General features: G+C 38.9%; 1 protein-coding gene across 10 annotated transcripts in view; it reads right to left on the bottom strand.

Annotated features, from left to right (window-relative positions):
- The window catches only part of STON2 (stonin 2), a 174,781-nt gene that overhangs the window by 84,118 nt on the left and 67,380 nt on the right, over positions 1-23,283 (bottom strand). The window lies entirely within an intron of this gene.

Below are 23,283 nucleotides of genomic sequence, written 5' to 3'. Positions count from 1 at the left end.
GCCACTGCGCCCAGCCCATGATGGACTTTTGACTTCTCAGGCTCCTTGGAGCTCCACACAGGAATGTCACAATACAGGGCGAGGTAGCTCCTGGCCTGGAACCTGCTCCATTCTCTTTCCCTGCTCCCCATGCTGCTCCTGCCTGCACTGTGAAGGCCCTGTGTGCTGTGTGGGGCCCTCCTGGTCCACATATGTGACCTCTATTCCCGGACCCCATAAGTCTAGGGGTACACAACAGCAGCATGGTCCACGCTTAGACGCACAGATCCTGGAAGAAAACTAGAAGTGAGCCAGGGGCTGTAGAGAATCCTGGTGTCCTGAGTACAGAAACCATGGTCTAGCAGGTGGCGCATGGGGACAAGTGAAGCCAGAGAGCACAAGAAGAGTCCGAGCTGGGGTCTGAGGAGCAACCTGTGAGGCAGTAATGGGTGGTTTTGACAGAGGAAAAAGAGTGGTGGTAGAAGCACAGAGATATCTGCACTGAAAATGTCACTTCCACCTGTGTTTCACTGGCCCCAACACAAGTCGAGTGGCAAAGCCTGATGTCAGTGAGGCAGGAGAGCCATCCTGTTATTTGTGGGGCCTACATCCCAGGGAGGGTAGGGCATGCTTCCTCCAGGAATATCATCTTCTTTCCTTAGACACCAGTACTGAGGGTTTAAGGAGAAAACACATAAGTTGAAAATAAAGGTTAACAGCTCACAACTGGTAGCTTTCTAAATGTGGCGAAATGACACAGTGCCTGGCAAATAGCAGATGCTGAGGGCAAGTGGGGCAACTGGATTGAAATATGCCAAAGTGGAAAATGCCCCCCAATCCCAGCATCCTCTGTGGGAAAACAACAATAACTTGGCAAAAGAGAAAGCAGTAAGTCTCCTGGGATACGTTCTGGCTCAAACTAATAATGTGTTGCTTGCAGCAACCAATTTGTACAAACAAACCAGTCCTGGGGAGGAGGAGAAGGGAGGCAACTCATACCAAGTAAACCTGGCAGCAGCTCCCTTCTCCCACCCTACCCCCCCTCCCACCGCTTCTCAGGAAAGTTTTTCTTCCTGATTCCAATTCTGCAGCAAAATGCCATAGACATAGCATTTCGCAAAGCATGTCGGGTGAGCCCGCCATTTAGTCAGTGAGAACCAAAATAATAAAAGAAGCCGCCTTTATAAAAACTAGCGAAGAGCATAAAATGAAAACTTTTTCTAGTTAGATATAGCTTTCTCTACAACTTTAAAAAATTTTCTTCCCATTCACCAAGTCTTAGCTCTAAAATATAAGAAATTCTGAAAAGTACATCGTATTGTCATACTCATAAAAGTTACTCCTTATCATATTGCACGCATTTTATGTACCTGGTCTCACTTAAACTTCAGAACAAACCTGCAGCTCAGTATTGTTATTATTATCATTATTTTCATTCTACAGTTGAGGAAACTAAAGGTCACTGAGGTTAAATGATTTGTCCAATATCACAGAGCAGGGAAGGGTTAGAGCTGGTGTTTAACCCTAGTCTGTCAAACTCTGAACACTATGGCTTTCTGTTATACTATACCTACTTCCTGGAAAGAATAAAGAACTAGCATTATTCTAATGAGACACTAAGCACTAGCTCATGGCTCCTTCATACAGAAAAGACAGAAATATTTGAAAGACTAGCCCTCCCCAAAGCAAACAAGCCAGCTCCTAGCCCCTGAGCAAATAGGCCAGCCTCTAAAAACACATCTATCATAAAAGAAATTTTAAAATAGTTCCAGTAACACATTTTATTTCTAAATAGAAATTTTTCATTCTAATTTTTAGAGTCTGATGTTTAGAGTAATATATACTTAATATAAATAATTCAAATTATATAGAAATAAATGCAGTAAGGAATAAAAGTCCTATATCCTCTAGATAAGCATTCTTAGCAGCTTGGGATATATCCTATCAAACTTTTTCTAGATATTTAGAAATACACACACACACACACACACACACACACACACTAATATAGCAAAATTAAATAGAGGCCAATATAGCAAAACGATTCTATTCTGTAACCTAACTTTTCAATTTACAATATAATTGGGATACTTTCCATGACTGCATAGTATTCCACTGTATGTATGTATCATATATTATTTGATATTTGGTTAGATATGTGGGCTTTGCTTTTGCTAATATCAACACTGTAGCACTGTACACACAGCCACATGTCTAATTATTTCCTTGGGCTAAACTAATAGTTAAAGAGTATGACATTTAAACTGACACTGACTGCAAGAATGCCCTCCAGAAAGGTCTTTCCACAATTCTCGCATGCAAATTCCCAATTCTCCACTCTCAACACTAGATATCTTCAATCACTTTTAACTTTGCATATCAACAGACATTATTGTTTAATCCGCACAGCTGATTATTGGGATTAAATGATCTTTTTCATATCATTTCTTTGCAGTTTTTCCTTTTATGAACTAATGTAGTACTGATTTTTGAATTGGCATGTAAGACAATGAGAACAGTGGGATAAACTAACCTCTTGGTGAACCACCAAGTCATTCTGTAGGTAAGCAGGTGAAAAGGCTGATTGAGAGACTTATTAAGCATAAACAACTCTTTTCTCCTTAGTATATCTGTGGGAAGTAGGCTATAAATGAAGTGTTGGATCCAAAATCCAGTTCCTATAGCATGTGGCAATGCATGTAATGGCTCTAGAAATGTTATATAGGATGGGATTACAGTGTCAAACTGGTTATCTTAGGCAGGATTGGGAGGAAACTTCTAAGTTGTATTTACACAGTATTATGGGCTGAATTGTATCCCACACAATACATGTTAAATTCCTGGCCGTAGTACCTCAGAAGTGTGACTATATCATACAGAGATATTTAAGATAAAATGAAGTCATTACAGTGGGCCCTAATCCAATATGACTCTCTTTATAAGAAGAGGACATCAGGACACAGGCACCACATAGGGGAGACCACACCAAGATACAGGAAGAAAACTGGTCATCTGCCAGACAAGGAGCAGCCTCAGAAGAAACCAACCCTACCGATACCTTGGTCTTATGACTTCCAGGCACAGAATTGTGAGAAAATAAATTTCTATAATCCCAACACTTTGGGAGTATGAGATATGAGGATGGTTTGAACACAGGAGTTTGAGACCAGCCTGGGTGACATGCCAAAATCCTGTCTCTACAAAAAATACACCAAAATTAGCCAAGCATGGTGGCACATGCCTGTAGTCCCAGCTACGTGGGAGGCTGAGATGAGAGGATGGTTTGAGCTCAGGACACAGAGGTTAGACTGAACCAAGATCATGCTGCTACACTCTAGCCTAGGCAACAGAGCCAGACCTTGTCTCAAACAAACAAACAAAAAAATCTGTTGTTTAGGCCACTTAGTCTGTGGTACTTTGTTACGGCAGCCCTAGGAGATTAATACATATAATACATATAGGACTCTACATAAGCCTAAGGAAAAGTCAACTGTCAATTTCACAGAAGAAAAGACCAATGAGCATCCTTGGTACTCCCACTGGAAAGGGCTGACATCTTCTTGATAGCTCTGTTTGCAACACTTATCTGAGTTTCCAGATGCATCACAAAGTGGTGATGTGAATTTGTTCTTGAGTCTCATGACAGATGTGCTTAGCAGCAGTAAATTCTACAAGAAAGCTGCTCTTTTCCAGTAGTTCAGTTTCCTGAACTTTGTTTGATGTTTCGTTCCTTTGACCCAATGTAAAGTTGTGAAGCCATTCTCTTCTTTGAAGCAAACATGAAGAATTAACTCTCATTTTTTGGGAAAACTTATCTTAGTATAACATCAAAGAGGAGCTTTTTTTCCCCCCAGGACCTGAGTAATTTGAGAATAGAAGGAAGAGATACCCCTGAGGTAGTGAGGTTGGTGAGAATGGATCTCTAATGTAAAGAAGAATATAAGCACAACTTCAATGAGAAGATGGACTACAGGTCACTACAAAAGAGACCTCAAGAAATTACAAAGACCCAAACCTTGCCCCATAGGACTTAGAACCAGAGAAAGAGATGTATGATCTAAAACATTAGCTTGAACATTAGGACACAGGGACCAAAAGGGAGTCAAGAGAATTTCTATAGCCACATCTCATCATAGTGTCAAATCTGTTGTTAAGAAAAAGAGAAGTGGATTTACACTGTACTTCAGACCAAGTGGATCTAACATATATTTACTGAGCATTTATCTAACAGCTGTGGAATACAAATTATTCTCATCAGCACATGTAACATTCTCCAGAATAGACCATTTGTTAGACCACAAAATAAGTTTCAACACATTTTTAAAATCTAAAATAATATCAAGTATCTTCTCAGGCTACAGTGGAATAAAACTCAAAATAAATAATAAGAGGAACATTGGAAATAAAACAAATACATGGAAATTAGACCCGCTCCTAAATGACCATTGGGTCAATAAGAAATTTAAGAAGGAAATGAAAATATTTGTTGAAACGAAATGAAAACACAACACACTAAAACCTACGGGCTAAAAGCAGTGCTAAGAGGGAAACAATAAACACATACATCAAACAATTTTAAGACTTCAAATAAACAATTTAACAATGCCCCTCAAAGAAACTAGAAAAGCAAGAACAAACCAAATCATAATAAGTTCAGTAAAATGGCAGGATACAAAATCAACACACAAAAATTAGTAGCATTTCAACACACCAATAATGAACCAGCTGAGAAAGAAATAAAGAAAGCAATCCTATTTACAATAGCTACAAGAATAATCCCAGGAATAAATGTCACCAAAGAGGCGAAAGACTTCTACAAGGAAAACTACAAACCATTAATTAAAGAAATTAAAGAGGACACAAAAGAATGGAAAGACATCCCATGCCTATGGATCAGAATAATTAATATTGTTAAAATGACCATACTACCCAAACCAATCTAGAGAATCAATGTAATTCCTATCAAAACGCCAATGACATTCTTCTCAAAAATAGAAAAAAAATCTTAAAATCTGTATGAAACCACAAAAGAGCTCGAATATCCAAAGTGATACTGAGTAAAAAGAAGGAGCTCGACTATCCAAAATGATACTCAGCAAAAAGAACCATCTGAAGTTATACTACCTAACTTTAAAATACTCTGCAAAGTTATAGTAACTAAACAGTATGGTAATAGTATAAAAACAGACCCATAAGACCAATGGAAAGAGCCAAGAACTAAATCCATATATTTACAGCCAGCTGATTTTCAACAAAGGTGTTAAGAACATACATTAGGGAAAAGAAGGACACCTTCTTCGATAAATTGTGATGTGAAAAGTGGATATCCACATGCAGAAGAATGAAACTAGACCCCTATCTCTATCCATCTACAAAAATCAACTCAAAGTGAACTAAAGACTTAAACGTAACACCCAAAACTACAAAATGACTAGAAAAAAGTAGCAGAAACACTCCAGGACATTGGTCTAGGCAAATATTTTATGGCTAAGACCTGAAAAGCATAGGCAACAAAAAGAAAAATAGACAAATGGGACTCTGTCAAACTAAAAGGCGTATCCACAGTAAAGGAAATAATAATAGTGCAAAGAGTCAACCTATTCAATGTGAAAAAACATTTGCAAACTATTCATCTGAAAAGGGACAAATATTCTGCATAATAAGGAACTCAAACAACTTAAATGCAGAAAACCAAATTTCCCGTTAAAAAGTAGACAAACGATCAGACACTTGTCAAAAGAAGATATATAAATGGCCAACAGACATACAAAAGAAATGCTCAATATCATGAATCATCAGGGAAATGCAAATCAAAGCCACAATGAGACATCTTACCCCAGTCAGAATGATATTATCAAAAAGACAAAATATAACAAATGCTGGCGAGCACAGGGAGAAAGGCGTACTCTTACACACTGCTGGTGGGAATGTAAATTAATACAGTGATTATAGAAAACAGTGTGGAGATTTCTCAAAAAACTAAAAATAAAACTATTATATGACCCAGCAATACCATTACTGGGTATTTATCCAAAGGAAAGGGTAGCTGTATATCAAAGGTATACCAGCACCCCATGTTTATTGTATCACTATTTACATTAGCCAAGATATGGAAACAACTAAGTGTCTGTCAGTGGATGAATAAAGGAAATGTGGCATATATACACAATGGAAAATTATCCAGCTATATAAAAAAAGGAAATCCTGTCATTTGCAGCAACATTGATGGAACCGGAGGTCATTATGTTAAATGAAATAAGATAGGCACAGAAAGACAAACTTCCCAAGTTCTCACTCATCTGTGGGAGCTGAAAAAGTTGATGTCATGGAGGTAGTGAGTAGAATCATAGTTATCAGGGACTTGGAAGGGTATGTAGAGACAGAGGTTGGTTAATGGGTACCAACATACCGTTAGATAGAAGGAACAAGTTCTAGTGTTTATGGTAGGATGACTGTAGTTAAAAATAAGACACTGTATATTTAAAAATATCTAGAGAGAATATGTGAAATATTCCCAACATAAAGAAATGATACAGGTTTGAGGTGATGGATACTCTAAATGCCCTAACTTGATTATTACACACTGCATGCATGTTATTAAAATATCACATGTATCCCATAAGTATATACCAATAATATGCATCAATAAAAAAAATTGCCAGAGAAAGAAAAAATGTTTTCTGAGCTCTGAGGGCCTCCATCTCCATTGGCTCCACTGCTTTTAACTTTCTGCATGACTGAATTGAAGAAAGGCAGTCCATTGTTTAATTCAGAGGAAGGAAAAAAAAAAGAAACTTTCAGGGAGGAATGAAATGAAAAATAATCAGCTGTGCCCAGCCAATCTCTTAGGTTTTTAAACAATTCACAGAATGGGTGGGAGGCAAGGAATTACAAGGCCTGGCTCTGCTCCTAATATTTCTAGGCCTTGGCTTCCTTAATCATAAAATATGGAAATTCTACTAAATAATCTCTTACGTTTCTTCTAACTTTAAAGGTCTGCGATGCTTAAAGAAACCAAAACTCACTATGATTATAAAACCAAAGAAGAAGACTATTTCCAGAGGATTTAAGGTTAATAAAGTAATAATAAACCCTCGCAAGGGTACGCTGTACCAGTCATCATGGCTTGAGCACTTGATGTCCATTGATACTTTGTTGAGTGCAAGTTAACATTTTGTCTTTTAAAAGCATAGCTCATAAATCTTTCTGAAGCCCTGACTTTGCACAAGAGATTCAGTGAGCAATTTCTAATGTCATTTCAATAAGTGGTGTTAAATTACTCATCTGGGAAACTACTTAAAGCTGGAGACATCATCTTTCACTGGTGAATCTGATGATTATTTGAAACGCTATCTACATTTAAAGTATTCAGTAAAACAGTTCAGAATTATGACCAGAGGAACTACTTTCCATTTTTCTTGATTCTCTTTCTAGACTCAAGTGCTTGAAACTAAGGTATTTTAAGGTAAGCTCTTCTTCTTCTTCTTCTTCTTTTTTTTTTTTTTTTTTCTTTTGGTGGGAGGCAAGAGATAATGCTGATTCTGTGTGGCAAAAATGGGAAATGTAGCTTTACAAAATTCACTGGACACCTTCCCAGTTACAAGCATTATGCTGAAAACCAGACTGTGAGGACAATTCAAAAAATGAAAACACCACCATTGCCCTGGAGGACTGAAGAGTTTGGCAGGGAGATAATGTCCATGCCAAGAGCTGTCCTATAATAAGTGGTCACAGGAATTGTGACATGGAGCAAAACTCAGGAGAGAACCTGCTTGGGATAGCTTACTTTGAATTTTGTCTTTAGGACCTTACTTGGCACAGAGTAAGAACCATGTGTGAGAAAACATTATTTTAATTTGATCTTACATAATCAGTAGGACTTCGTCATGTGGACAAAAATGGAGTTATTAAGGTGAAAACAGCAGCAGCACAGAGGTGCGAAAATTTGAAGCATAATGAGGGAAAGAGTTTGTTAGAGATTCTGTCCATTCAAAATGCTAAATCACAGAAGATTTTTCTTTTTTTTTTTTTGAGACAGAGTTTCGCTCTTGTTACCCAGGCTGGAGTGCAATGGCGCGATCTCGGCTCACCGCAACCTCTGCCTCCTGGGTTCAGGCAATTCTCCTGCCTCCAGCCTCCTGAGTAGCTGGGATTACAGGCACGTGCCACCATGCCCAGCTAATTTTTTTGAAGTTTTTAGTAGAGATGGGGTTTCACCATGTTGACCAGGATGGTCTTGATCTCTTGACCTCGTGATCCACCCGCCTTGGCCTCCCAAAGTGCTGGGATTACAGGCTTGAGCCACCGCGCCCGGCCCATCACAGAAGATTTTTCTAACCTAGTTCAGTTCCCCAGTCCAGGCCACCATCTATCTTGCCTGATACTGCCCTGACCTCAAGCTGGTATGAGGTTCTAGCCTAGTGGCTGGCACGTAGTAGTTCATTTGTTGAATAAATGAATCAGCTGGCATTAGACATTAGATCCCCAGAATCTGTGCTTCATTGTAGAAGCATCAGAGGCATATAAACAAAGAAGGGATCCTTAGCTATTTGTGCTATCGACCATTTGTCAGCCTACTAAAGTCTAGGACATCTTCTCAAGACAATGTGTTAAATGTATGAACAAATACATAAGACTTAAAAAGGAAGTATGTATTAAAATACTTATATTAAAAACCGACTTCTTGAGTTTCTGATACAACATCAGCACTTCTTTACTAACACATTAATGCTACATAATTAATGGTCGTATTACCATTATAATAATAACCATAATGTTACCATTATTATGGTTAATATTACCATTAATACAACCATTAACAGAGTTAAGAGCTACCATAATTTCCAAGTAGCAATGATAAAAGATAAAGGATATCTTAAGATACCTGTCACAACTATAATGTGCTATGGAAGCATCCATGCTTTCTGTTGGTGATTAAGTGGAAGGTACTAATGTTACTGTGGTTTGTTGCCTACATCCATAATTGAGGGACATGTTCATCTCACTAACCTCCCTAGGGGCTGGAGACAATAAAGATGTAAATCATCCAAGTTCATGGACCCTCTGGATTCTAAGGGTTCCATATCAGTTTGAATCACCTGATTGGAACTGAAAAAACATAGCATCTTAAACTCTGCCCTATAGGAATGGGAACAGAGGAGTGATCCTTTCCAAGGATCCAGCCACAGGAGGGACAGAGCTGCATGGCATTGACAAGCCTAGGTGTCCATCTTAATTTCAGCACTTAACTGATGTGTGACTCTGGGCATTGGTGTCCTCATCTATTAAAGAAGGATCATAACACTAAGAAGAACATCACAGAAGGTAATCAATAAAAAGCATTACAGTTGTCACCTCCTCTTCAGTATTAGCACATTAGCAATTCTAAAAGGGAAAAGCAAGTTTACACCACCCTTATGGAACACAGCATCTTATACTCTGTTGCTCTTTCTCAGATTTTGCTCCACACAGATGGTTCGGTAACCACAAGAATATATTTCAATATCATCAAAAAGCTTTCCCCAAGTCACTGTATTTGCAGTCTTTGAGGTAAATAAATAGGGAAGAAAAATATGGCCATTTTGTCAGAGAATGTATAGGAGAGTAATATTCTGAGATACATAAACTTAGAGAGCATTCTTCCACTGCACCCCCACATATCTACATATATTAATTCAAAAAATTATAAAAGATGACAGTAAAATTAAAATAAGAACAGGAAAAAAATGAATGGAGACTATCGGATAATAGTCTAACATTTGAAAACATGGGAAAAACTTTTATTTCCACACTAGTCACATCCATGTGTTCTCTTTTAATTCTTCCCAGTCATGAAAATACATTTCATGAGCAAATAAACTTAAGCCTAGGTAATTGGAGAAAAGGTTTGGAAATGAAGGTCTTCTAGCTTTATTTCAGAATACTTCATATAGGACTTTAACAAGATGACAGAATGGGAGGTCCCAGCTTCACTACCCATGACAAAGAGTTCAACTAGCAGCTATCCACAGAAAGAACACTGAGGTGAAACCCTGCAAATTAGAAACCAATCTCAGTCACCTACATGATCCACACAAAGGAAAAGAGAAATAGACTCACTTTAACCACTTTACTCCTCCCCCTTCCCCCAAGTTGGCACAGGGCCACACAGAGAGGATTCCCTTGGGACCACATTTCTCTACGGAGGAAAAGAGAATCAGAGGCAGACACCCAGCTTCCCTAGGATTCTCAAACATTTCCCAGGACGCCCACGATCAATTCACACCTCCACCAAGACCTGTGTCCAGAAGGAAATCACACATCTAAAGCAGCTGGGGTCAGGTAGCAACAAAGCAAGGAAGCAGAGCCCACAGCAACCAGGATGTAGACCCTGGTGGTAGCATCTTTCCTCAGATTAGAGAAGTTTTCAACTCTTATTTTTAACAATATGCTTCCTGGCTTCCTTTCTCTTTCTTCTCCTTCTTAAATTTCTATTGTGTGAAGATTAGGTCTCTTGATGGTGCCTTATCCATGAGTCCTGTAGGCTTTCTTCATTCTTTTGCATTATTATTTTTTTCTCTCTCTCTACTGATTGGATAATTTCAATTTTCCAGAAAAACAAAAGCGAAGGGAGTTGATCATCAGTACTGCTACCTTACAGGTACTGATAAATGAAGTTTTTAAAAGCTGAAGCAAAAGGCTGCTATTAAATAATAAATAACATAAAAATTATGAAAGCACAAAATCCAATGGCATAAGTAAAGCAGAGCCATATTCAGAATAATGATGATGTGTAAGGCAATTTTATCCCTAGCATAAGGGTTAAAAAAATAAAACTGTTAATAACAACTATACCTAAAATAAACTGTCAATGGATATCCATTACAAAATAATATAAATTCTGACACTAGAACTATAAGGTGTAGGGGAGGGAGAAGTAAACGTGTAGAGTTGTTATATACAATCAAAGTTATCATCAACTTGAAATAGGCTGTTTTAAGTGTAAGATGTTCTATGTAAGCCTCTTGGTGATTAAAAAGCAAAGTCTTTAAGTAGAAGAGCAAAACAAAAATACAAAGGATTCAAAGCACACCACTGCAGAAAACCATAAAACCATAAAGTCAGAAGAAAGGAAGAAAAATAATCTACAAAACAACCAGAAGGCAATTAACATAATGGCAGTTGTTAAGTTTTTACCTATCAATAATTACCCTGAATGTAAATAAATTAAATTACTAAATTAAAAGAAACAGAGTGACTGAATGGATATGAAAACAAAACCCAACTATATGCTGGGTCACCTCCCTTTTAAAGACACACATAGACAGAAAGGGAAGGAATGGAAAACAATATTCCACACAAATGGAAACCAAGAGAGCTGGGATAGCTATACTTACATCAGGCAAAATAGACCTCAAGTCAAAAACTGTAAGAAGAGACAAAGAAGGACATTATATAATGATTAAGGGGTCAGTTCATCAAGAGAATACAATGATTGTAAATACAAATGCACCCAATACTGAAGCACATTAATATGTAAAACAAATATTAAAAGATTGAAGGGAAAGACATTGCAATACAATAATCATATAGGACTTCAATATCCTATGTTCAATAATGGGCAGATCAACCAGACAGAAAAGCAATAAGGAAACATGGGACTTGAACAACACTTTAGATCAAATGGACCTAGCAAACATACAGAACATTCCATCCAACAGCAACAGATTATACATTCTTCTTCTCAAGTGCATCTAGAATATTATCCAGTATGATCATATGTTGGGTCACAAGACAAGTCTTGTGAAATTAAAGAAGGCTGAAATCCTATCAAGTTTTCTGACCACAATGTAAACAAACAGAATTCAATCACATGGAGAATTTCAGAAAATTCACAAATATATATAAATTAAACAACATGATTTGGAACAGCCAATGGGTTAAAAATATCTTGAGACAAAACAAAAACAGAAATACAACGTACCACAACTTATGGAATGTGGCAAAGGTACTTCTAACAGAGAAGTTTATAGCAATGATGCCTACATCAAAAAATAAGGAATATCTCAAGTGGTTTAATGTTATACCTCAAGAAAATTGAGAAAGCTGAGCAAACTAAGCTCAATGTCAATAGAAAAAAGAAATAATAAAGATCAAAACAAAAATACATGAAATAGAGCTTAGAAAATAATTCAAAAGATCAAAATGAAAGTAAGAGTTGGTTTTTTGAAAAGATAAGCAACATGGACAAACTTTTAGCTAGGGTAAGAAAAAATGGAAGACACAAGTAAATAAAATGAGAAATGAATAGGGAGACATTACACTGATCACAGAAATACAGAGAATATTAAGACAATATTATTAACAATTACATGCCAAAAAGTAGCATAACATGCAAGAAATAGATAAATTTCCAAACACATTTAGTCTACCAAAACTGAATCACAAAGAAAAAGAAAAGCTGAGCAGACCAATAACCAGCAAGGAGACTGAACCAGTGATTTAAAAACAAACAACAAAACAAAAAGAAAAACAAAAAAAGTTACTTCCATAAAAATGACTTTACTGCTGAAGTCTACCAAACAGTTAAAGAAGAGTGCCATTAGCCACGTGTGATGGTGCATATCTGTGGTTCCCACATGGGAGGCTGAGGCCAGAGGATCACTCAATCCTGGGAGGTTGAGGCTGCAGTGAGCCATCTTCATGCCACTTTACTCCAGCCTTGGCAACAGAGCAACACCCTGTCTTAAAAAAAAAATTTTTTTTTAATAAAGAAGAATCCCAATCCTCACAAACTCTTCAAGAAAAAAAAAAACAATCAAAGAGATAGCACTTCCAAACTCTTTTAATGAGGCCAGGATAGCTCTTCTTACAAGCCAAACAAGGACATTACATGAAAAAAAAAAAAACTACAGGAAAGGCTCTTTCATGAACATAAATGCCAAAATCCTCAACAAAATACTGGCAAACTAAATTTTATAGCACATTAAAAGAATCATTCACCATAATTAAGTGGGATTTATCAATATATGCAAATCAATAAATGTGATAATCACATATACAAAAGATAAAAAGCATATCATCGTTTCATTAGATGCAGCAAAAACATTTGACAAAATTCAACATTCTTTAATGATTAAAAAATACTCAACAAATAAGGCATGAAAGGAATGTACCTGAACACAGTAAAGGCCATAAAACACACAACTAACAATTATATTTAGCAGTGAAAAACTGAAACTCTTTTCCCTAAGATCTGGAACAAGATAAGGATGCCCATTCTTGCTACTTCTATTCAACGTAGTATTGAAAACCCTTAGAGAAATCAGGCAAGAGAAAGAAATAAAAGACATCCGATTAGAAAGGGAGGAAATGAAATCGTTACTGTTTGTTGATAACATAATCTTACATATAGAAAACACTTAAGATTCTACCAATAAACTGTTATAACTAATAGTAAAGTTGCAGGACACAAAATCAACACACAAAAATCAGTACTGTTTCTATACACCAACAAATGAGCTGAAAAAGAAATGAAGAGAACAATCCTATTTACAATACCTACCAAAAAAAAAGCTTCAGAATAAATTTAACCAAAGAGGTGAAAACTATAACACATTGATGAAATAAATTGAAGAAGATACAAGTAAATGGAAAGATATCTTGTGCTCATAGATTAGAAGAATTAATATTGTTAAAATGACCATACGACAATCCCTATCAAAATTCTAATGTCATTTTTCATTGAAATAGAAAACAATCCTAAAATTCCACCTGGAATTAAAAAAACACAAAACAAAACAAACACCAAATAGCCAAAGCTATCATAAGCAAAAACAACAAAGTTGGAGGTATCACATTACCTGACTTGAAACTATACTACAAGGATATAGAAATTAAAAGAGCATGATACTAGCATAAAAATTGACTCATTAACCAATGGAAGAGAACAGAGGGCCCAGAAATGAACCCATACATGTAGAGTCATTTGATTTTTGACAAAGGTGCAAAAACATTAGGAAAAGGATCATCTCTTCAATAAATGGTGTTGGGAAAATTGGATATCCACATGCAGAAGAATAAAATTGGATCCTTATCTCACACCATATAAAAAAAAAACTCAAAATGGATTAAAGGCTTAAACATGAGACCTGAAACTGTAAAACTATGATAAGAAAACAAGGGGAAAACGAGACAATATTGGTCTAGGCAATGACTTTTATATTTGACCCCAAAGGCACGGGCAACAAAATAAAATATAGACAAATGGGATTAAATCAAAATGAAAGTTTTCGTTCAACAAAGGAAAAAACTGAGTGAAGAGACAAACTATGGACTTGGAGAAAATATTTGCAAGCCACATATCTGACAAGGGATTATCCAACATATATAAGAAACTCAAACCCTCTATAGAAAGAAAACAAATAATCTAATTTAAAAATAGACAAGGGACCTGAATAGACATTTCTCAACAGAAGACATACAAAAGGCTAGCAGATATATTTATATAATACTCAACATCACTAACCACTCGGGAAATGCAAATTAAAACCACAATGAGGTATCACCTTATACCTGTCAGAATAGCATTATCAAAAAGATTAAATGTAAAAAGTGTTGGTGTGGATGTGGAGAAAAGGGAAGCCTTGTAAAATGTTGGTGGGAATGTAATTTAGTACAGCCATTATGAAAAAGATTCCTCAAAAAACTAAAAATGGAATTACAATATGATCCAGCAATCCCAGTTTTGGGTACTCACTCAAAAGATTTGAAATCAGTATGTCAAAGGGATGTCTGTATGCCTATGTTCACTGCAGCACTATTAAACAATACACAAGTTACAGAATCAACCTAGGTGTCCATCAGTAGATGAATGGATGAAGTTGTGGCATATATACACAATGAAGTACTATTTAGCCTTTAAAAAGGAAAATATTTTGGAATTTGCAAATTACAAAATTACATGGATGGAATCAGATAACATTATGCTAAGTGAAATAAGCCAGGCACAGAAAAACAAGTACCACATGTTCTCCCTTATATGTGGAATGTAGAACAACTGAACTCAAAGAAGCAGAAAGTAGAATGGTGGTTACGAGCCTGGGGAGACGTGGGGAATGGGTAGATGCTGGTCAAAGAGTACAAAGCCTCAATTAGACAGTAGTAATAAGGTTTTTGTTCTTGAAAATATATTACACAGTGTGATGAATACAGTGAATAATACTGTATTTTAGATTGGAAAATTGCTAAGAGAATACATTTCAAATCTCACCACAAAAATAAGTACTTAAGGTGATAATGTTAATTGATTTAATTGTTCCACATTGTATTAAAAAATAATTTTGTACCCCATAAATACCTATTTGTCCATTTAGAATTTAAAAATTTTAAATTTAAAAAAAGATTTACTCCACAAAGATCCACTGTGTAATGTCAATGTAGCAGGCAACATGCTGGGGATACACGATGGAGGTTGTTCCTGCTTCCACGAAGGTCTCGGTCCAGTGGAGGGCTCCTAAACAAAAAATTGCCGTCCAGTGAAATAAGCACGTGATGGGGGTTTGTATATTGCTCCTGGTAAATGCAGCAGAAGCAGCACGGTGTCTGGGGAAGGCTCTCTATAAATGCTCCTTTTAGCAAGCGACTGTATTCACAAACACCAGCCTCCCACGGTACACCAAGCACAGGGCAGGGTGAGCCCAGGAGAGAGACTTGGGTTGAATCCCAACTCTTTATTATTTGTATGACTTTTGACAAATCATTTAACCTCTTTGGTGGTTGTTTCTGCATTCATAAAATGGGATGGTAATATGTACTTTTAAATTGTGAAGATTCAATGAGATAATATATGTATAAAGTGTATAGGACATTGCTGGCACATAGTAGAAACAATTATACATGGAAACAATTTTTAAAAGCGTCTATAAAAATCCTTTTAATGGCTAAAAAGCTATTTGCAGATTATTACTTCCTCATGGGAAAATATCACATAGCTTACTTTTCTTTGCATTCTCAGTAACTGATAAATGGTAGGAACTCAATATATGTGTTTCTGAGAAACTTTTGAACCTCCTGGAAAAAGCTTCAAACAAAGCAATCATTAGAGTTTTTTGGTTTTAATAAGGATTAAAATCTAAAATGTGCAACAAATGAAGACAAGAATACACAAGAACAGAAATGAGGCCAAATTTGAATTTGCCAATGAAAGAGGGAAAAGATATGATTTGTTTAAAAAGCTGCTCTCCTGTCCTTCCATTTTGAGGAAGGAAAACACTGTTCAGGGAAAACATGAATATCTCTGACATATGTAGCTAGGAGAAAGAATTTTAAAAATTAGTTAACTTGTTTTTGTTTTCCAAGCAAAATATATTCAAGGTTAAAAAGTATCCTAAAATACAGATGCACCTTAAGAACAACAAAAATCTCTTGTAATCCCATCAAGCGCAAGGGTAATCACTGTTTACCTGTGAATCTGGACCCTCCACTCTGGCTTGGAGCTCTACCAGCTACAGCAGTATTATAGCAAAACAGGCAACACAGAAACATGTTTTATCTTGCACAGAAGCACGCAGCCCAGGTGATGCTCTCAATAAATAATGACAAGAAAACCTTTCTGAGCGTCTAAAAAGCTGTTGTCACGAAAATTGAGGTTTACCAGTCCACGACTTTCTACTCACTTTGGGAAATCACTTTGGGACACAGTTTGGGAAATGCTGGACTCTAAAATCCCAATGGTATACAAACACTTGTTCCTGAGGAAAAAAAAAATGAGTTCAAAATCCCTAGGGTATCCTACTGCCCTGGCAGAAGTCCACTGTGATCAGTTAAATGCAAATGAATCAAAAACACCTGGTCTAAATTTGTTTTAAAGTTTACGAGGGTTTAAATATGAAGAAAGTTTGGCAAAATATAGTTGTGAGTCTGCTGAATCTAGAATTTTATATTTTTTAAAAAGGCCAAGAGGTTTTACAGAGCATGAGACAAAGTAAAGATAATTTTATAAAGTTAACTAATACGAGTAGTTTGTCAAAATATTTCTTTGTTTCTCTAGTTTCCTAACACTTTAACAGTGTTAGAAAACACTGCTAAAATGGCTTGTGCTTCCAAGTTGGATTTGCCAATTTATGTATGTTTGGGTTTCCGTACACCGAGATCTGACCAAGTGTGCAGTATGGGTTAATGAAAAGCTAAATTTACATTTATAAATATGCACACACACACATACACACACATACATACACATGTATATAAATATAAATTAGACATATACATACCTACCTATAATTTCAGGAATTTTCAAAGTCTTTAATAAGCTAATACATGTTATGAATCTCCAATAAAGGGGATGCAGCGTGACCTAATACATTGGCCCGCAGCATCCGGATCTTTTTGGCCTTCTGCATGGGACAAACTTTGGGAAACGCTGGACTCTTAAATCCAAACAGGATATAAATGATGGGGATAGAGATGATTTTAGCCACCTGTAGTCAATGCACCTGACAGCAATAACATAAGTGTAGCCAGAGATGGACCCTGTATGGCAGACACACCTGACTGTGTGATCTGAGCGAAGGAATCCTAGAGCAGCCAACTTGGGGATTTGTCCCTTGTCTATGAGGAACATCTGAGCCCCCAGCCCACCCCAGGGAACACAGGCTATACAGCAGATCAAGGCCCCAAGTTCTGGGTTGAATAAAGGTTGCCACGTGGAGGTTGTTAGCAAAATGGTGCTAACTGAAAATGCTATGTAAACTGCATGCTCTTTGCAAGCGGTTGCTGTTCTCCTGTCCAGTCTCTGGCCTGGTCTCTCTGGTCTTTCTTTCCTGTATGTAAGCCTTCAGTAAAGGCCCATGTCTTGCTTGCTGGCCCTGGGTCTTTTCTTCAGCTTCTTGAATCTAGTGCCATCCCCACTAGAGTTGACAGGGGTTCGGCACACCACCACTGCAATCTCAAGCTATCCATTCAAAGATACGTTAAACAGTTATTAAACACTTGCTATGTGCTTCGTCCAGTCTTGACATTCCTCAGTTTGCACACATCTGAGCATTCTAATCCTACACTTAAATCTACACTTTTCTTACACATAAAAGAGAACCTGGATGGGCACAGTGGCTCATGCTTGTAATCCCAACACTTTGGGAGGCCGAGGTGGGCAGATTGCTTGAGGTTAGAAGTTCAAGACCAACCTGGCCAACAGAGTGAAACCCTGTCTCTACTAAAAATACAAAAATTAGGTAGGTGTGGTGGTGCATGCCTGTGATCCCAGCTACTCAGGAGACTGAGATGAGAGGATCGCTTGAACCCAGAAGGTGGAGGTTGCAGTGAGCCGAGATCATGCCACTGTACTCTAGCCTGAGTGACAGGGCGAGACTCTGTCTCAAAATAAAAAATAAAATGAAAAGAACCAAAACCAAAGCCTACTACTTAAGAGCAGCTTGTGTGCAAACATTTACGTTTTCTCTTCCCTGGTTGGAATAAACTTCAAAGGTGGAGGTTTGCTTTCATTCCCTCAACCCTCTTATTGTTCACCAACCCATGCAAACCTAGTGGCATTACACAGCTACCCCAACTGGTCAAAATGGCAGGATGTGCCCACCTTGTCTCACCAAAGGAGTCCCCTGTGGAGGTGAGGAGTAAGAGAGGAGTGAAATGTTGTTCGGGATTTTGCCTATTAACAATTCTCTTGCCATTTGCTCTTGAGAACAGACCTCAGAGCTAACTCACATCAACACTACTCTCCAGCTCTGCCCCTACACCCTGTTATTTCATCAAGGTGAGGGGATTTGTTTACCTTCCTACTAATTATCCCCTTGGTGAGAAAATGAGAAGAAAGTGTAGCTGATCACAGAGTCTTTCCCTCCATGATTATGCTGGGGATTGGATTGCCCCGCGGGGCTGCCAAATCCCTGCAGAACTCTGTCACAGATGACAGGGAGGAGGGTGCAGCTCTGCTCTCTGCAGCCCACTACCAAGCAAGGGTGCCAAGGCAAACAGGCTGGGCCCGGAGCACCATAATCCCTCTCCAAACAAGAGATGAATTACAAAGCATGAGGTGCCCAGTGGTTACTCTGACACACTGTGCTCTCAGGGCTCCAGATGAGGCTACAAGTCTGAGGAGCTCTTCACCCTCTATCTCCCTCTGCAATGCTAAAGGGTAATGGGGTGGGTGGGGAACAATGACAAATGTTTCCCCAAGGCAGTTCCTCCCAAGGGTCCCCAGGCACAGAAGCCAATCATAGGGAACTCCCCACAGCATCTCTGTATTTACTGCTTGCTGCTGAGAAATGCAAAGCCCTTCTCAGATCTCATGCCACATGCTATAGTGTGGGTAACAGCCCTCTTTGGGGTAACAGAGGAGTGGATAGTAATTATCCTTACGTCCCATATCAAATGGAAACGAGGCAGAGAGATATTAAATTAGGATTTTTAAAAAAATTCCTACAGCACTTTGCAATGTACAAAATGCCTTCATATACACTCTGTCATCCTGACTGGGCAGGATGGCTCAGTTCCATTTTACAGACAAGAAAGTAAAGCTCTGAAGAAATGACTTATCTGGAAGAGAGACTGATGGGAATCTGCCCCATAACTTCAGAGGGATTGTTTACCCAACCAAAACCATCCAGCCTCAAGCAGGACTCTTCCAAAGGCTGGCACTGCCACAAGCCTGGTGCCAGGCAGAGGGCAGGGCATCACCTGGCTGGAGGGCTTTCCAATGTGCACAAATATCCTTGAAGCTCTCAATAGCTCAACTGAAAGCATTTTTTTTCCTTTTTTGTTTTTTGAGACCAAGTCTCACTCTGTCACCTAGGCTGGAGTGCAGTGGCACAATCTTGGCTCGTTGCAGCCTCTGTTTCCTGGGTTCAAGCGATTCTCCTGCCTCAGCTTCCCCAGTAGCTGGGATTACAGGCATGCCACCGTGCTGACCTAATTTTTGTATTTTTAGTAGAGATGGGGTTTCACCATGTTGGCCAGGCTGATCTCAAACTCCTAGCCCCAAGTGATTCACCTACCTCAGCCTCCCAAAGTGCTGGGATTACAGGCCCAAGTTACCACACCTGGACAACTGAAAGCATTTTAAAATTCCCGGCTACTGGAGTAAATGCATAAATGTCACATGCTGAAAAATACTTGTTCATTCTCCTAAACGGTGTCTTTCCTTCTCCTTCTGTTTTGGGACCCCGGATGAGTTAAACGCTTTTCAAAGCCAGAGCTCCACCCTGATTGCACAGGTCAGGAAGAGCCTTGTGGGTAACCTCAGTCAGGATGCATCCAGACCCTGTCTCCATGGCCTGCAGAGCTGCTCTCTGAGGACTCACCCCACTGCCTCTCATTTCCCAGGCTCATGGAGATACACCGCTTGTCACCTCTAGGCCTGAAGGGCAGATGGAGGTGAGATGCAAAGGAAGACTTCCATCATAAGCAGACGGAAGCATTCCCAAGCACCTCGGCCAACCTGGATCCTAGTTTGATTACTAAAGAATAGGGAGATTTCAAAGTAGAATGACTAGAAACTTGTTTACAGAACATAATACTGTGGGCACACAGCAGTTATCTGTAAGCATTCATATCTGTTAAGGACATATGGACTTATCCTCAAGCTCTGCCTGCTACACATCTTGTTTTAAATCCCTTGGTCCTATTGACGTTAAAAATAAGCCCCCAAGACAATACTGTATATGTATATATGCTTGTATGCATTCTCTATACATATCTGTATGGAAGGTCTTGGGGGTAACAGCAAATAAATAACTATCGTGACTTGAGGCATTGCCAGGTTTGGGAAGTGGCTGGAAAAGGGTTTGGAAGTTTCACCGAAATTCAGATCATCCATTTCTTAGTGGTGTTCTCTTAACAAGTTGTTTAACCTTTCTCAGGCTCAGTGTCAACTAGGAAATGGGGAGAATGACACCTGCCTTGCAGGATTGCTGTAAAAGCCAGAGATCATACACCTCACATGCTGGCACACAGCAGACACTCGGTAAGTGCTAGCTATAATTATTACTACTGTAAAGGAGGATGGGGCTGGGTGTGGTGGCTCACGCCTGTAATCCTAGCATTTTGGGAGGTCAAGGCAGGCAGATCACCTGAGGTCAGGAGTTTGAGACCAGCCTGACCAACATGGCAAAAGCCTGTCTCTACTAAAAATACAACAAGTAGCTGGGCATGGTGGCACACACCTGTAATTCCAGCTACTCGGGAGGATGAGGCAGGAGAATCACTTGAACTTAGGAGGCAGAGGTTCCAGTGAGCCAAGATTGTACCACTGCATTCCAGCTTGGGTGACAGAGTGAGACTCAAACAGAAACAAACAAACAAAAAAGAGGATGGTACCAAAAGGCCATACCTCTCCCCTCCCTGTAGCCATGGAAACTGCCTCCTGCTGAATAAGAGCATTCCTCCTCATTCTCTAGTCCTGGATTTGCCTTTGAGTCTCTGGTGTAACTCTGGCATAGAGGCTAGTTAGTTCCCGGTGGGGACCAAGTGTGCAGGCTATTCCAACACACCTGTTCCCCCTTTCAGCCTCAGATCCACTCTACCTGCTGTGGTGACTGACCTCTGTAGGCTGCTTCTCCAGGGCTTCATGCCCTTTGGCCTCAGGCTAGGATCTGCCAGTTGGCAACACCAGCACCAGATCTGGGAATTTATTCCTCCCTCTCTCCCTGCTTGGTCAAATCTCTGCAGTGGCTCTGTCCTACCAGTAGCCATCGCTCCTGTTGGGCAGCCCCTCTTCTATGATTCCAGCGCTTGCTTCCTCTGTAGGTGGTCCCTTCATTAAGTTCTCTCCAGATAAACCTTTTTAGGGCACCATCTGCTTCCTGCCAGGACCCTAACCAAAACAGGGGAGGAGGTTTTCTTGATGCAAACTGTAACACTGTCAGAATGAATTTAGCACAAGGAGATGTTAAAAATAATTATAAGCTGTGGAGGCAGACTAATAATGTTCAGGCTAGGGTGCTGATTTTCATTACTTGAACCTCTAAGAATTAACTTTCTTCTAATAGAAAAGTAGAGAAGACAATGAAAAAACAGCATAAGCCTAGAGATACTGGCTCTTCCTTCAATGAGGCACCCGTTCTGTAACTCTCCAAAGCAACAAGAACCTTGCAGCAGGAAAGAGAATTTGTTTCATCCCTGATGGCCACTTATTCTGTGCCAAGCATCATGTAAGTTATCCTACATAAACTGTCTCAAGGTGAGGTGAGTACTGTTAGTATCCCCATTTTTTCAGACGAAATAGAGTCGTAAAGATAGTAAGGATCGTGCCTGAGGTCACACAGCTGGTCAGTGCAGAACCAGGATTTGAATCTGAGCAGTCTGGCTCTAGAGTCCGGGTACCCCAAACCAATGCATATATGTCTCCTCCTTTGAATCGCCTGGAAAGGGGGCCGAGAGCAATGAAAAGTAAAGCAGGGAGGCAAGCTCAGCCTCTCCTGCTAACAGCCTCAGCTGCTGAGGTATGCTCCCATCCATGAGATGCCCCCAGTGTGGAAACGGGGCTGTGGGGGCATATTTCAGCCTCTGACCAGGATCATCAGCCACAGAAACTAACCAGAACTGAAGGAGTGTCTGTGAAAATAAAACAATATAAAGAACCACAGCTTCTGAAGACAAAGAGGGTCCATGCTAAACTAGGATTCTCTGCAACATTATCAAATACCAAACCAAATCCTGCCTGAACCCTTCAGTCTGTAAGAGAGATCCCTCTTTATACTTGGAGAATTCAGTGGCACATGGCATGAGGACAAACATCCAAAGCTTAAAAATAATGATCTAGAAACTCTGAACAACACGGAGAAGGAAAAACAAATGTTGTAAACACACTGGGTTATTTCATCTGGAGAAACGAGCAGTAACTTCATCACTTTCAGAAAAAAATTATCTCTTGGGCCAAATAACCAAAACACCAAGAACATCTTTCCAATGCCAAATATCTTTCCAGTGCCATTCCCAAACCTTGCCTGTAATTCAGCACTTGTTAACAGACCCATATTCCACCTGCAAAGAAAGCAAGCATTCCATCTTACGCCTACTGGAAAGTTTAATAAATGAGGCATAGTACATTGCTGATTGACATATCACTCAACCAAGGCATAACAGAATAAACACTTAACTCCAAAATGATTTGTAGTCTGGACACAGTGGCTAAGTCTTGATTCTCATTCTGTTTCACATAACATTCACTTTTTCCCTGCTTAAATCTACCTCCCTCTTATTGAAAAGGCAAGATGCGTGGGTAGTAGGATGAAAGATTCAGCCTTGTGCATATTTACACATAGTTTAATAATCCCAGGAGAAAATAAATTGACAGAATGGTATTTATAC

The sequence above is a fragment of the Sapajus apella genome, unplaced genomic scaffold, assembly GCF_009761245.1.
Source record: "Sapajus apella isolate SASKATOON/1434 unplaced genomic scaffold, GSC_monkey_1.0 scaffold20, whole genome shotgun sequence".
Classification (NCBI taxonomy): Eukaryota; Metazoa; Chordata; class Mammalia; order Primates; family Cebidae; genus Sapajus; species Sapajus apella.
This window is presented reverse-complemented; position numbering and strand designations above follow the sequence as displayed.